Source organism: Cervus canadensis, chromosome 6 (assembly GCF_019320065.1).
Source record: "Cervus canadensis isolate Bull #8, Minnesota chromosome 6, ASM1932006v1, whole genome shotgun sequence".
Classification (NCBI taxonomy): domain Eukaryota; kingdom Metazoa; phylum Chordata; class Mammalia; order Artiodactyla; family Cervidae; genus Cervus; species Cervus canadensis.
Genome location: NC_057391.1, coordinates 54,130,077 through 54,139,863, shown reverse-complemented (window position 1 = coordinate 54,139,863; position 9,787 = coordinate 54,130,077).

Here is a 9,787-nt window from a genome sequence, read left to right as displayed (position 1 = left end):
AAGGAGGCAAGGATATACAATGGAAAAAAGACAACCTCTTTAACAAGTGGTGCTGGGAAAACTGGTCAACCACTTGTAAAAGAATGAAACTAGAACACTTTTCTAACACCATACACAAAAATAAACTCAAAATGGATTAAAGATCTAAATGTAAGACCAGAAACTATAAAACTCCTAGAGGAGAACATAGGCAAAACACTCTCCGACATAAACCACAGCAAGATCCTTTATGACCCACCTCCAGAATATTGGAAATAAAAGCAAAAATAAACAAATGGGACCTAATGAAACTTAAAAGCTTTTGCACTACAAAGGAAACTATAAGTAAGGTGAAAAGACAGCCCTCAGATTGGAGAAAATAATAGCAAATGAAGAAACAGACAAAGGATTAATCTCAAAAATATACAAGCAACTCCTGCAGCTCAATTCCAGAAAAATAAATGACCCAATCAAAAAATGGGCCAAAGAACTAAACAGACATTTCTCCAAAGAAGACATACAGATGGCTAACAAACACATGAAAAGATGCTCAACATCACTCATTATCAGAGAAATGCAAATCAAAACCACAATGAGGTACCATTACATGCCAGTCAGGATGGCTGCTATCCAAAAGTCTACAAGCAATAAATGCTGGAGAGGGTGTGGAGAAAAGGGAACCCTCTTACACTGTTGGTGGGAATGCAAACTAGTACAGCCGCTATGGAGAACAGTGTGGAGATTTCTTAAAAAACTGGAAATAGAACTGCCATATGACCCAGCAATCCCACTTCTGGGCATACACACTGAGGAAACCAGATCTGAAAGAGACACGTGCACCCCAATGTTCATCGCAGCACTGTTTATAATAGCCAGGACATGGAAGCAACCTAGATGCCCATCAGCAGATGAATGGATAAGGAAGCTGTGGTACATATACACCATGGAATATTACTCAGCCGTCAAAAAGAATTCATTTGAACCAGTCCTAATGAGATGGATGAAACTGGAGCCCCTTATACAGAGTGAAGTAAGCCAGAAAGATAAAGAACATTACAGCATACTAACACATATATATGGAATTTAGAAAGATGGTAACGATAACCCTATATGCAAAACAGAAAAAGAGACACAGAAATACAGAACAGACTTTTGAACTCTGTGGGAGAAGGTGAGGGTGGGATGTTTCAAAAGAACAGCATGTATACTATCTATGGTGAAACAGATCACCAGCCCAGGTGGGATGCATGAGACAAGTGCTCCGGCCTGTGCACTGGGAAGACCCAGAGGAATCGGGTGGAGAGGGAGATGGAGGGGGGGGGGGGATCGGGATGGGGAATAAGTGTAAATCTATGGCTGATTCATATCAATGTATGACAAAACCCACTGAAATGTTGTGAAGTAATTAGCCTCCAACTAATAAAAAAATTAAAAAAAAAATATATATATATATATATGGATTGTCTCTACTGCCGTTTCAAATCTACTATTGTGCCCTCTACTGAATTTTTTTCTGTTATTGTACTTTTCAGCTCCAGTATATTTCTATTTATTTATTTTATAACTTCAGTTACTTTTTTGTTATTGTCTGGTAAAACATCTTTCCCAGGTTTTATTTCATTCTTTATACATAATTTATTTTATTTAAAGCTATTTATCATAGCTTTTTAAAAGAATTTCTCTAGTAATTCCTGTCTGGCTTCTCCTGAGACAGCTTCTATTGACTGCATATTTATTCTATATGTACTAACCATAATCTCCTGTTTCTTTTTATGTCTTGTAAATTTTGGCACATCTGGAAAACATATCTTTTATCAATATTTCCCACTGTAAAAATTTGCTTAAATTATTACAACCAATAAATATCTCATCCATTCCCAAGGGTCCATGTGTGTGTACCTGTGTATGTATCTGTGTTGAGTGGCACTCTTATTTCTCCAACAAACTGTTTACACCTCTGCCTTAGTGTCCATTAATTGCTTGTATTGAGCTTCAACGTGAACAAAAATTTAAAGTTTCAGGCATTCTGAGGTCTTTCCTGGGCACTCATATAACCTTGCAAAAGCATGTGTTCTTCTGGGTCCTGGAAATAGGTGGTAGCTTTTAAAGCCCTCTTCAATTCAGTTCAATTGCTTAGCAGTGTCAGACTGTTTGCAACACCATGGATTACAGCATTCTTCCCTGTCCATCACCAATTCCCGGAGCTTGCTAAAACTTGTCCATCGAGTCGGTGATGCCATCCTGCCATCTCATCCTCTGTTGTCCCCTTCTCCTGCCTTCAGTCTTCGCCAGAATCACGGTCTCTTCCAAGGAGTCAGTTCTTTGCATCAGGTGGCCAAAGTATTGGAGCTTCAACATCAGTCCCTCCAGTGAATAGTCAGGACTGATCTCCTTTAGGATGTACTGGTTGGATCTCCTTGCAGTCCAAGGGGCTCTCAAGAGTCTTCTCCAACACCATAGTTCAAAAGAATCAATGCTTCAGCACTCAGCTTTCTTTATGGTACAACTCTCACATCCATGCATGACTACTGGAAAAACCATAGCTTTGACTAGACCTCTGTTGGCAAAGTAATGTCTCTGCTTTTTAATGTGCTGTCTAGGTTGGTAATAACTTTTCTTCCAAGGAGCAAGTGTCTTTTAATTTTATGGCTGCAGTCATCATCTGCAGCGATTTTGGAGAACCCAATAAAATAAAGTCTCTCACTGTTTCCATTCTTTCCCCATCTATTTGCCAAGAACTGATGGGACCAGATGCCATGATCTTAGTTTTTGAATGTTGAGTTTTAAGCCAAATTTTTCACTCTTATCTTTCACTTTCATCAAGAGGCTCATCAGGTCCTCTTCACTTTCTGCCATAAGGGTGATGTCATCTGCATAGCTCAGGTAATTGATATTTCTCCCAGCAGTCTTTTGATTCCAGCTTGTGCTTCATCCAGCCCAGCATTTCTCATGATGTACTCTGAATATAAGTTAAACTAGCAAGATGGCAATATACAGCCTTGATGTACTCCTTTCACAAATTGGAATCAATCTGTGGTTCCATGTCTGGTTCTAACTGTTGCTTCTTGACCTGCATGCAGAATTCTCAGGAGGCAGGTAAAGTGGTCTGGTATTCCCATCTCTTGAAGAATTTTCCAAAGTTTGTTGTGATCCACACAGTCAAAGTCTTTGACATAGTCAGTAAAGCAGAAGTAGATTTTTTTTTTTTTTTTCTTGAAGTTCTTTTGCTTTTTCAATGATCCAGTGGATGTTGGCTATTTGATCTCTGGTTCCTGACTTTTCTAAATCAAGCTTGAACATCTGGAAGTTCATGGTATACATACTGTTGAATCCTGGCTTGGAGAATTTCTACTAGAATTTGCTACTTTTGCTAGTGTGTGAGGTGAGTGCAATTGTGCAGTAGTTGGAACATTCTTTGGCATTGCCTTTCTTTAGGACTGGTATGAACACTGACCTTTTCCAGTCCTGTGCCCACTGCTGAGTTTTCCAAATTTGCTGGCATGTAGAGTGCAGCACTTTCACAGCATCATCTTTTAGGATTTGAAATAGCTCAACTGGAATTCCATCACCTCCACTAGCTTTATTTGTAGTAATGTTTCCTAAGGCCCGCTTGACTTCACACTCCAGGAAGTTGACTCTAGGTCAGTGATCACACCATCATGGTTATCTGGGTCATGAGGATCTTTTTAGTTTAGTTCTTCTGTGTATTCTTGCTACCTCTCTTTAATATCTTCTGCTCCTGTCCCTTATTGAGCCCACCTTTGCATGAAATGTTCCCTTTGTTGCTCTAATTTTCTTGAAGAGATCTCTAGTCTTTCCTATTCTGTTGTTTTCCTCTATTTCTTTGCATTGATCACTGAGGAAGGCTTTCTTATCTCTCCTTGCTATTTTTTTGGAACTCTGCATTCCAATGGGTATATCTTTCCTTATTTTCTGAAGTCCTCTAGACTATCCCATTCTGTTGTTGTTCCTTTATTATTTTTTGATTATCTTCTTCTTCCTCCTAATTATTACCACCTCGGGCAGCTACTGTGTTAAACAAATGCCACTTACTGTTTTTAACAGATGTCTGGGTAATAGAGTTGTCCACATAGCTTGAGTTCTGAATCGAGGCAAGTAATGATAGTCCCTGTGAACTGAGGTTTTCAATAAGCTGTCAATCAAATACTCATGATTCTCTTGGTATGGGTGCCTTACCTACCAAAAATCCATTCTGGTCTCTCCAGTGACCACCAAGTTACAGTTTTTGCAACTATGATGGTACTGAAGTGGTTGATTTTTTTTTTTTAATTATCTATTAATTTTACTTTAGAACATTGTATTGGTTTTGCCATACATTGACTTGAATCCACCATGGGTGTACATGTGTTCCCCATCCTGAACCCCCCTTCCAACTCTCTCCCCATCCCATCCCTCTGGGTCATCCCAGTGCACCAGACCTGAGCATCCTGTATCATGCATCGAACCTGGACTGGTGATTCATTTCACGTATGATAATTTACATGTTTCAATGCCATTCTCCCATATCATCCCACCCTCACCCTTTCCCACAGAGTCCAAAAGACTATTCAATACATCTGTATCTCTCTTGCTGTCTCACATACAGGGTTATCATTACCATTTTTCTAAATTCCATATATGTGCGTTAGTATACTGTATTGGTGTTTTACTTTCTGGCTTAGTTCACTCTGTATAATAGGCTCCAGTTTCATCCACCTCATTAGAACTGATTCAAATGTATTCTTTTTAATGGCTGAGTGATATTCCATTGTGTATATGTACCAAGGATTTCTTATCCATTCGTCTGCTGATGGACATCTAGGTTGCTTCCATGTCCTGGCTATTATAAACAGTGCTGCGATGAACACTGGGGTACAAGTGTCTCTTTCAATGCTGGTTTCCGCAGTGTGTATGCCCAGCAGCAGGATTGCTGGGTCATATGGCAGTTATATTTCCAGTTTTTTAAGGAATCTCCACACTGTTCTCCATAGCAGCTGTACTAGTTTGCATTCCCACCAACAGTGTAAGAGGGTTCCCTTTTCTCCACACCCTCTCCAGCATTTATTGCATGTAGGCTTTTAGATAGCAGCCATTCTGACTGACATGTAATGGTACCAAATTGTGGTTTTGATTTGCATTTCTCTGATAATGAGTGATGTTGAGCATCTTTTCATGTGTTTGTTAGCCATCTGTATGTCTTCTTTGGAGAAATGTCTGTGTAGTTCTTTGGCCCATTTTTTGATTGGGTCATATTTTTCTGGAATTGAGCTGCAGGAGTTGCTTGTATATTTTTGAGATTAATCCTCTGTCTGTCGCTTTGTTTGCTATTATTTTCTCCCAATCTGAGGGCTGTCTTTTCACCTTGCTTATAGTTTCCTTTCTTGTGCAGAAACTTTAAATTAGGTCTCATTTCTTTATTCTTGCTTTTATTTCCAATATTCTGGGAGGTGGGTCATAGAGGATCCTACTGTGCTTTATGTCAGAGAGTGTTTTGCCTATGTTTTCCTCTAGGAGTTTTATAGTTTCTGGTTTTACCTTTAGATCTTTAATCCATTTTGAGTTTATTTTTGTGTATGGTGTTAGAAAGTGTTCTAGTTTCATTCTTTTACAAGTGGTTGACCAGTTTTCCCAGCACCACTTGTTAAAGAGGTTGTCTTTTCTCCATTGTATATTCTTGCCTCCTTTATCAAAGATAAGGTGTCCATCGGTCCATGGATTTATCTCTGGGCTTCCTATTTTGCTCCATTGATCTATATTTCTGTCTTTGTGCCAGTACCATACTGTCTTGATGACTGTGGCTTTGTAGTAGAGACTGAAGTCAGGCAGGTTGATTCCTCCAGTTTCATTCTTCTTTCTCAAGATTGCTTTGGCTATTCAAGGTTTTCTGTATTTCCATACAAATTGTGAAATTATTTGTTCTAGTTCTCTGAAATATACCATTAGTAGCTTGATAGGGATTGCATTGAATCTATAGGTGGTTTGGATAGTATACTCATTTTCACTATATTGATTCTTCCGGATCCATGAACACGGTATATTTCGCCATCTATTTGTGTCCTCTTTGATTTCTTTCATCAGTGTTTTAGTTTTCTATATATAGGTCTTTTGTTCCTTTAGGTAGATTTATTCCTAAGTATTTTATTCTTTTCATTGCAATGGTGAAAGAAATTGTTTGCTTAATTTCTCTTTCTATTTTCTCATTGTTAGTGTATAGGAATGCAAGGGATTTCTGTGTGTTAATTTTATATCGTGCAACTTTACTATATTCATTGATTAGCTCTAATAATTTTCTGGTAGAGTCTTTAGGGTTTTCTATGTAGAGGATCATGTCATCTGCAAACAGTGAGAGTTTTACTTCTTCTTTTCCAATCTGGATTCCTTGTATTTCTTTTTCTGCTCTGATTGCTGTTACAAAAACTTCCAAAACTATGTTGAATTGTAGTGGTGAGAGTGGGCACCCTTGTCTTGTTCCTGATTTTAGGGGAAATGCTTTCAGTTTTTCAACATTGAGGATAATGTTTGCTGAGGGTTTGTCATATATAGCTTTTATTATGTTGGGGTATGGTTCTTCTATTCCTGCTTTCTGGAGGGTTTTTATCATAAATGGATGTTGAATTTTGTCAAAGATTTTCTCTGCATCTATTGAGATGATCATTTTTTTTTTTTAATTTGCTAATGTGGTGTATTACTTTGATTGATTTGCAGGTATTGAAGAATCCTTGCATCCCTGGGATAAAGCCCACTTGATCATAATGTATGATCTTGTTAATATGTTGTTGGATTCTGTTTGCTAGAATTTTGTTAAAGATTTTTGCATCTATGTTCATCAGTGACATTGATCTATAGTTTTCTTGTTTTGTGGCATCTTTGTCAGGTTTTGATATTAAGGTGATGGTGGCCTCATAGAATGAGTTTGGAAGTTTACCTTCCTGTGCAATTTTCTGGAAGAGTTTGAGTAGGATAGGTTTTAGCTCTTCTCTAAATTTTTGGTAGAATTCAGTTGTGAAGCTGTCTGGTCCTGGGCTTTTGTTTGTTGGAAGATCTCTGATTACAGTTTCAATTTCCGTGCTTGTGATGGGTCTGTTAAGATCTTCTATTTCTTCCTGATTCAATTTTGGAAAGTTGTACTTTTCTAAGAATTTGTCCATTTCTTCCAAGTTGTACATTTTATTTGCGTATGGATGCTGATAATAGTCTCTTATGATCCTTTGTATTTTTGTGTTGTCTGTTGTGATCTCTCCATTTTTATTTCTAATTTTGTTGATTTGATTTTTCTCCCTTTGTTTCTTGATGAGTCTGGTGAATGGTTTGTCAATTTTATTTACCTTCTCAAAGAACCAGCTTTTGGTTTTGTTAATTTTTGCTATGGTCTCTTTTGCTTCTTTTGCATTTATTTCTGCCCTAATTTTTAAGATTTCTTTCCTTCTACTAACCCTGGGGTTCATAACTTCTTTTTCAAGTTGCTTTAGATGTAGAGTTAGGTTATTTTTTTGACTTTTTTCTTGTTTCTTGAGGTATGCCTGTATTTCTGTGAACCTTCCCCTTAGCACTGCTTTTACAGTGTCCCATAGGTTTTCAGTTGTTGTGTTTTCATTTTCATTTGTTTCTATGCATATTTTGATTTCTTTTTTGATTTCTTCTGTGATTTGTTGGTTGTTCAGAAGTGGTTGATTTTTAAATTTGCTGCAGATATAGGGAGAGAGAAATGAATTAGGATAATTAAAATATCATAGATCTTTCTATTTTTAAAGCAAGATTTTTTATTTGAATAAGCATTCCTTATATTTTACAAGCCATTAATTAATATCCAGAGTTCTAAAAATGATTTTGAAGATATTTTTCATCTTTCTTATTGACATCATGGAGTGTATTTTCCTTCTTGCACTTTTCCTGAAATTCTTCTGGCCTCCACTACATTTGAGAACTTATTTAATAGTATCACTTAGAGGATGGGAGAAATGCTTGGATATTCACTTATGATTAATTCATCAAATCCATAGGAGCAGTGTATTACTGAAATAGTGCTTTGTTCTCTATCATTAGGAGGAGATGGTGGCAGATTCATTTTATACAGCAAATACCTAGTGCCAAGTTCTTATATACAGCCTGGTCTTAGATAATATGGATTATTCTGTGAATCTGGGTATTTCAGGTAGCTTCCAACATCTTAGTAATTGCCAAACTATTTCTCAAAGAATTATAAAATTGGCATTGTAATAATGATAGTGAGTTAAAAACTTTCCTTGAAGTCTTTAAGGAACAAATTGTTTAAGAAGAGGCAACATAAACCATGAAGGATTCATCTTTTCTCTGGATTCATTACAACAAAAATGTTAAGATAATAAAACTACAACAAAATGAAACATTTTAAAATCCAATATGCTAAATAATGCTGTTTTAGAGAGCAGAATATTAATTTAATAGTGGTAAATTACTTCATTAAATGGGAATTTTTGTGGTTGAAAATTATTCATAACATATAAATAATTTCACCATTTTATTCAGAAAGCAGTTGTGAGCTTCTGCCTTTTATAAATCACTTATCCACATATCCTACCCTGGAAGATTGTTTGTCCTGCACAAAAGCAAATTGTTAAAACAGAGAACCAAGTGAAGTTAAGTAACATAAATAATTCAGTTGGCTTGTGAGGAAGTCTATAAAGGAAGAATAGTATTCTTCTAAGCAAATTAGTGGTAGAAGACAAAGAGCACATTGTAATGAAAGGCAAAGCAGTATAGAACAGCATGGCATGCTAGGGACACATAAACATGGTATATGTGAGCTTAACTGAAGATTGGGCTAAAGGAGATAAAAATAGTGGTAGGTATTGTCCAAATATAAAGAGTTAACAATAAACAAAAAGTTTTGATCTACTTTTTCATTCATATTTATAATGTATTTGCAATATAAAATTTCCTCCAGAAGTTTGTTCCAACATAATGAAAATTTCAAAATTAACATACTGCATTTACATTTGTAAATTACAAAGAGGGCCTGGAGGGGATTTTAAAGGGCACAAGCTATAGATATTAGTCTACTGTATGTTACATTTTCTATAATATGACTATTAATTTTGCATGGAAAATTACTCCTTGTGAGATATTTATAGTCTTATCACAGAGTTAGTTAATAATTAGGACTTTCTGTCTTGAGCATTAGCAATGTTTTTTTACTGAAGTACTGACTACAATTTAATATAATTCCTTCAGTTTTATTTATATTAATGTTACCATGTATATAAATTCTTAATATAGAGTTAATATGGAATATTCAAATTATAAGAATATGGATTTAAAAGTTAGAGTCTGCCTGTCTCTTGTATTAGTTATTTCACCTATCTAATTACCTGAAATTTTGTAAATTAAAACAATGAAAAATTGTCATTGCAATTTCTGTGGGTTAGGCCACTGAGATACTAAAACTGGGTATGCTGCTCAGGGTCTCATAGGTTGAAATCACAGTATCAGTTGACTGGGTTTTATCTAGAAGCTTAATTAGAGAAAGGTCCACACCAAACTCCCTCAGATTGTTGGCAGATTTAATCTTCTTATAGTTGCAGTTCTGATCTCTTCCTTAATTGCTCGATGCCAGCTGAAACTACTCTGTTCCTAGAGGCCACACTCAGCTTCCTTCCACTTGGCCCTTTTAAGAGGCCATCTTGAAACACAGCAGCTTAATCATTTAAGTCCAGCTGCAAAATATCTCTTATGCTTCAGATCTTCTTTCAGGAAAGACCTTGTCCCTTTTAAGGAATTGTTTGATTAAATTAGACTCATTCTTTTAGTTGACTCTGATTAACTGACTTGG